The sequence below is a fragment of the Hemitrygon akajei genome, unplaced genomic scaffold, assembly GCF_048418815.1.
Source record: "Hemitrygon akajei unplaced genomic scaffold, sHemAka1.3 Scf000138, whole genome shotgun sequence".
Taxonomy (NCBI): Eukaryota; Metazoa; Chordata; class Chondrichthyes; order Myliobatiformes; family Dasyatidae; genus Hemitrygon; species Hemitrygon akajei.
The window spans coordinates 415,263-421,506 of record NW_027332024.1 but is presented as its reverse complement, the minus strand read 5'-3'; the positions used below and the strand labels follow the sequence as shown (position 1 = coordinate 421,506).

General features: G+C 43.4%; 1 pseudogene; it reads left to right on the top strand.

The window, feature by feature from the left end:
• Positions 1-607: 607 nt before the first annotated feature.
• Positions 608-4,433, top strand: LOC140723806 (uncharacterized; annotated as a pseudogene).
• Positions 4,434-6,244: the final 1,811 nt, after the last annotated feature.

Here is a 6,244-nt window from a genome sequence, read left to right as displayed (position 1 = left end):
CAAAACAATGTATAATTTCCTTTTTTATGATTAGAGTTTTTTTAGGTGTATAAGCTGTTGAGGGGCATTGATCATGTGGATAGCCAGAGTATTATTCCCAGAGTGTTTCAGTTACTCTGGGGCCAGGCACCCATGCAGCTCAGTGGGAACAGGGAATACCAATGGACAGAGACGAAATGAGCCAGGTCACATATTGGAGATGGCAGAAATGCCCCATTCTTACAGAGACAGGAAGAGCATCAGAGATACCAGCATTGTGCCAAGTTAGAAGATGACTTCTCACTCCAACCTGGGTTGAAACTCACTGTAACAGTGTGATGCCAGATCACACCTTAGCAAATCAAGTGATTTTATCTGAAATGTTGTCCTACACCCATTGATGGATTTTATAAATCTTTTTACAGGTTAAAAATGAAAAGGAATGCAGGAATCTGCAGGAATCTTGAACACGACACACCAGTTTTGATGCCTCTGTCCAGATATTTAAGAAGTGGAGCAAGGGATTCAATCGATCATCCTTCCTACTCAGAATATGTGGAGCGATATACTCCATCATCTGACCGACTGATATACCAGTCATTTTACACAGGGGGAACCCGTTCATCTGCTCAGACAGTGTGGAGGGATACACTTGGTCATCTCAATTTAAGGTACATCAGCGAATTCACACTGGGCAAAGCTATTCAGCTATTCTGTGTGTGAGAAGGGACTCAGTCGGTCATCCCACCTGTGGACACACCAGTCAGTTCACACTGCACATAGGCTGGTCACCTGCTGAATTTGTGGGGAAGGATTCACTCAGTCATCTGACTAATGGCTCACCAGCGAGTTCACACAGCGGAGCGGCCATACACCTGCTCAGAATGTGGGAAGGGATTCATTCGGTCATCTAAACTGAAGGTACATCAGCGAGTTCACACTGGCGAGAGGCCATTCTCCTGCTCGGACTGTGGGAAGGGATTCAATGAATCATCTCAACTGAAGGTGCATCAGAGAGTTCACACTGGGGAGCGGCCATTCACCTGCTCAGTCTGTTGGAAGGGATTCACTTGTTCATCTAAACTGATGGTACATCAGCGAGTTCACACTGGGGAGAGGCCGTTTACCTGCTTGGACTGTGGGAAGACATTCACTTGCTCATCCCAACTGAAGGTACACCAGCGAGTTCACACTGGGGAGTGGCCGTTCACCTGCTCAGACTGTGGGAAGGGATTCACTCAGTCATCTAAACTGAAGGTACATCAGCGAGTTCACACTGGGGAGAGGCCATTCACCTGCTCGGACTGTGGGAAGGGATACACTTGCTCATCCCAACTGAAGGTACATCAGAGAGCTCACACTGGAGAAAGGCCGTTCACCTGCTCCGTCTGTGGGAAAGGATTCACTCGGTCATCCGAACTACTGGTACACCAGCGAGTTCACACTGGGGAGAGGCCATTCACCTGCTCAGATTGTGGGAAGGGATTCACTCGGTCATCCGAACTACTGGTACATCAACGAGTTCACACCGGGGAGTGGCCTTTCACCTGCTTGGACTGTGGGAAAGGATTCACTTGCTCATCCCAACTGAAGGTACATCAACGAGTTCACACCGGGGAGAGACCATTCACCTGCTTGGACTGTGGGAAAGGATTCACTTGCTCATCCCAACTGAAGGTACATCAGAGAGTTCACACTGGGGAGCAGCCGTTCAATTGCTCGGACTGTGGGAAAGGATTCACTTGCTCATTTAAACTGATGGTACATCAGCGAGTTCACACTGGAGAGAGGCCATTCACCTGCTCAGACTGTGGGAAGGGATTCACTTGCTCATCCCAATTGAAGGTACATCAGAGAGTTCACACTGGGGAGAGGCTGTTCACCTGCTCAGACTGTGGGAAGGGATTCACTTTGTCATCGCAGCTACTGAGGCACCAGTCAGTTCACACTGGGGAGAGGCCTTTCACCTGCTCAAACTGTGGGAAGGGATTCACTCAGTCATACACACTAAAGGCACACCAGTCAGTTCACACTGGGGAGAGGCCGTTCACCTGCTTGGACTGTGGGAAGGGATTCACTTGCTCATCTAAACTGAAGTTACATCAGCGAGTTCACACTGGAGAAAGGCCATTCACCTGCTCAGACTGTGGAAAGGGATTCACTTGTTCATCTAAGCTGAAGGTACATCAGCGAGTTCATACTGGGGAGAGGCCATTCATATGCTGAGACTGTGGGAAAGGATTCAGTCGGTCATCTTAACTACGGAGACACCAGCAATTTCACACTTGGTAGATGCCGATCACCAGCTCAGACTTTCAGAAGAGATTCTTTCAATCAAATCAACCAAATGTGCATCATTGAGTTCACACTGGTGAGAGGCCGTTCACCTGCTGTGAATGTGGGAAGCAATTTACTCAGTCATTAAACCTCATGTAACTCTTGCTTTGGCTAGCAGATTTATATAGGGGGTGATAGACCCCTGGCCCAGCCAAATATAAGGAATCTTGTTTGGGTGGGTGCTATGTGATGACCCCTGTTACAAATCAGTACCCCGAAATAACAAATGGTACACAATAGTGATTAAACAATTGAGCTTTATAATTCTTACTTTGACGATATAGTTAGTGAAATAAACCAAAAGAAAAGAAAAAGGGCTCACTCTCACCATTCGAGTTTTCTCATCTCTCCCCATCAAAAGACCACGAAAATCTCTCTTTCAGACTCACAAGAAAGAACATTGCTGTCATTGGATAGCCTTGCACTCCAAACCCTTTTATCTCTAGTTGTAACCTAAACAATACTGCTACATAGAAACCATTACCTCAGCAGTGAAACATTACAGAGAGGCCATTACATTAGCAGTGAAACCTTACAGCATGTTACACTTGTGACACACTACCGGGTTCACACTGGGAAGAAAGTTTCAATGAGCTGCATGCTGGAGATTTGTCCATCACCGTTGCTGAATGCAATTTCGAGAGTGACTGTCGGTGCTGAACTCTGCAATTATTGCTGCTGCTCACCACACCCAGTTCTGCACCCTGGTCACTGGGAATGGGAGGAGTTTCTTCTGCTGCACATTCACTTTTAATGGGACTGGAGTTTAATGTTCTGGATCTGAGACAAATAAATCAGTTTATTTTAAACTCTGTCTCCAGTACTTAGTGAATTTATAACACACCTAGTGTGAGTCAACTCCGGCCGGCTGGACACTGCCAGGGATTCTGTTCCACGACAGTCCTTTTAAATCCTTCCCTGTTGTTCCCCTCTCACTCTCCCTGTTGTGATGGGTTCCAAACAGTCACCACTCTGTGGGTGAAGAGGTTTCCCTTGAATTTTCTGCAGACTGAAGAAGTCGAGCTGACTGCAGTTCTGTCTGACATGTCTCTTGGCCCTCTAATTTCTGGACTGAGGAAGAATGCCATTCGTAGTTAATCTCCTTATTCAGGGCTCATTTCCACATTATGTGCAATTTTCCCTGCTTCTTAAGATAACACCACTGTCCTCCAAAGACTGAAAGCAGAATGGGAAACGAAGCAGGGTCAGAAGCCAGAGGCGGGTCTGCACAGGGCAGAGTTTGGGGCTCTGGATGATGGTTGGTGTAAGAATGTATGATCAGGAGAAGGGATTCAGCAGGACATGGCAACGAATGACACAGTAGCAACATTTGGAAGCTGATTGGCAGAGAAAATCTTTTGGTTGTCTGATAATACAAACAATAGCTGTGGTGAGGTGCTTCACTGGTCAAGGAACATTTGTGTGTTGGGAGTGGTTTTATCTATTGAGCGAGTTGTTCCTGCTTATTTATCCTGTAATATTATATCCAGATAATTATTACGAATTGTCCTATCTGACATAATGTATTGATTATCATATAATGTTAGATTTTAACTCTAAAACTGGATCAGGCTTGAATTTATGGTGCCTTGATGAAGTGATGGAGGTCATTCATGAGTTTGTATTTTAAAGCAAGATGTTGGTGAATGATATTTAGAACTTCATTGTACCTGCACAAGTGATCAGATTGAGTTCAACTACTGCAGAATCCTGGAATGTGTTGGATTGTGTCTGGTTTCTCTTGGCATTTTCTGCACTTACTGCTTTGTTTTTTATTTGTATTTCATGTATTTTTGATTTTTTTTTTTCATTTTGTTAACCACCTTGTCCTGTATTTCTGCAAGGAACCCCTCTGTTTGTGGGAAGAAGTCTCGAACTCTCAGTGGAGTGCTCGATGCTTCTTTGTCAACATCTGATCTGCTCAGATTGTTGGGATGTCTCCCATGGAGGGTCATACTCATTCCAATGGTTAATGCTTTCTTCCATAGTGGTAATTCATTTTTCTGAGTTGGTCTTTCATTTAAGTTTTCTGGTCTGTATTGCTTATCACGATTGCATATACACACATGGAGTGCTGAATCCTGTTCATTTTTGATGAAAATATATACTTAGTTTTATCCGACTGTTGTGTGATTTTTTATCATGTGTGTTATATCTCTTCCTCGTTCTGTCCAAGCTGGTGTTAATCTAAGTGGGTTTGGGTGTAAATAGTCTTTTCTAAAGTTTTCTAAAGTTCTTATTTATCTTTGTAAATTCTACTGATTGAAATGGGACCAAGATATCTTTGTAAAAAATAATTCAATGTCAGTGTTGATGGAAGTGTTTATTGCCTTTGTTGTGTTTGTTAACTATTGAGCTCTGACAGGTTTTTTTAAAGCCTTGAACTAAATTTTTCAAAGGTTTTCCTATTTTGCACTACTTCCTATTTTCTTTGCTTCTTGATATTCCAGATACGTGGGTATCAAGAGTCCTGATAAGGGGTCTTGGCCCAAAAATTTGATTCCCATCATTAGATGCTGCCTGACATGCTGAGCCCCTCCAGCACATTGTGTGTATTACTCTAGATTTCTAGCATCTTCAGGTCCTCTTGTTTCCCAGATACTTACATGTTTCTTGAAAGAACAAGCCAGGAACAAGCTGGCCATGGGGTTGTGTGGCCCTGTTGTTAAAATATTCAATAAAGTCATTAGAAAGAGATGGCATAGTGTTGGGAGTTGTAGAATCTGTGGGTAGAATTAAGAAACAGCAAATGTAAAAAAAAAATCCCTGATGGGAATTGTATAGAGACCTCCAAACAGTAGTAAGTATGTGGTCCACAAATCAGAATGGGAGATAGAAAATGTGTGTCAAAAGGGCAATGTTATGGGGGATTGTCATGTAGGTGATTCGGAAAATTAGGATGGTGTTGGTCTCAAGAGGAAGTACTCCTAGAATGCCTATGAGATGCTTTTTGGAGCAGCTCGTGTTTGAGGCCACTTGGGGATCAGCTATTCTGGATTGGGTGTTGTAATGAACTGGAATTAATTAGGTTACTCAGGTTCAAAGAACCCTCAGGGACAAGGGATCTTAATGTGATCAAATTTCCCCGACATTAGAGAAGGAGAAGCTAAAGTCAGATGTGGAATACAGAGAATTAGAGAGGCATGAGAGAAAAATTGGTCAAAATTGATTTGAAAAGAACACAGGCAAGGTTGAAAACAGAGCAGCAATGGCTGGAATTTCTGGAAGCAATTCGGAAGGCAAGGATATACACATCACAAAGAGGAAGTAGTATTCTAAAGGTAAGGTGACAAAACTGTGGCTGATAAGAGAAACCAAAGACAACATAAAAACCAAGGAGATGGCTTAGAGCAAAAATTACTAGGAAGCTACATGATTGGGAAGCTTTTAAGAACAAACAGAATGCAACTAAAATAATTAAGAAGGAAAAGATGGAATACATCGATGAGCTAGGCAGCAATATTAAAGGGGATAACAATTTTTTCTTCAGGTAATAGTGTAAACGAGAGGCTGAAGTGGATATCAAACCTCTGAAAAATGATGCTGGAGAGGTAGTAATGGGGTGGGGGTGGAAGGTGATGGCAGATGAACTGAATAAGTATTGTGCATCACTCTTATCTGTCGAAGACACTTGCAGGAATATGGAAGTCCCAAATGTTAGTGGTCAGAATGTTTAAAGTTATGTTACCTGGGAGATGGTTCTTGGGAAACAGATGGTCTGAAGGTAAATAGGTCACCTGGACCAGGTGGTACTCCAACCAGAGATGGCTGAAGAGATATGAATGCATTAGCAATGATCTTTCGAGAATCGTTAAGGAAATTTTCAGAAGTTTTCTGATGTCTCTGCCATAGTTGGATGCATCAGCACCGCAGATGAGGCTGAGTGCAGGGCTATGGTGGGAAACTTTGTCACATGGTGTGAACAGAA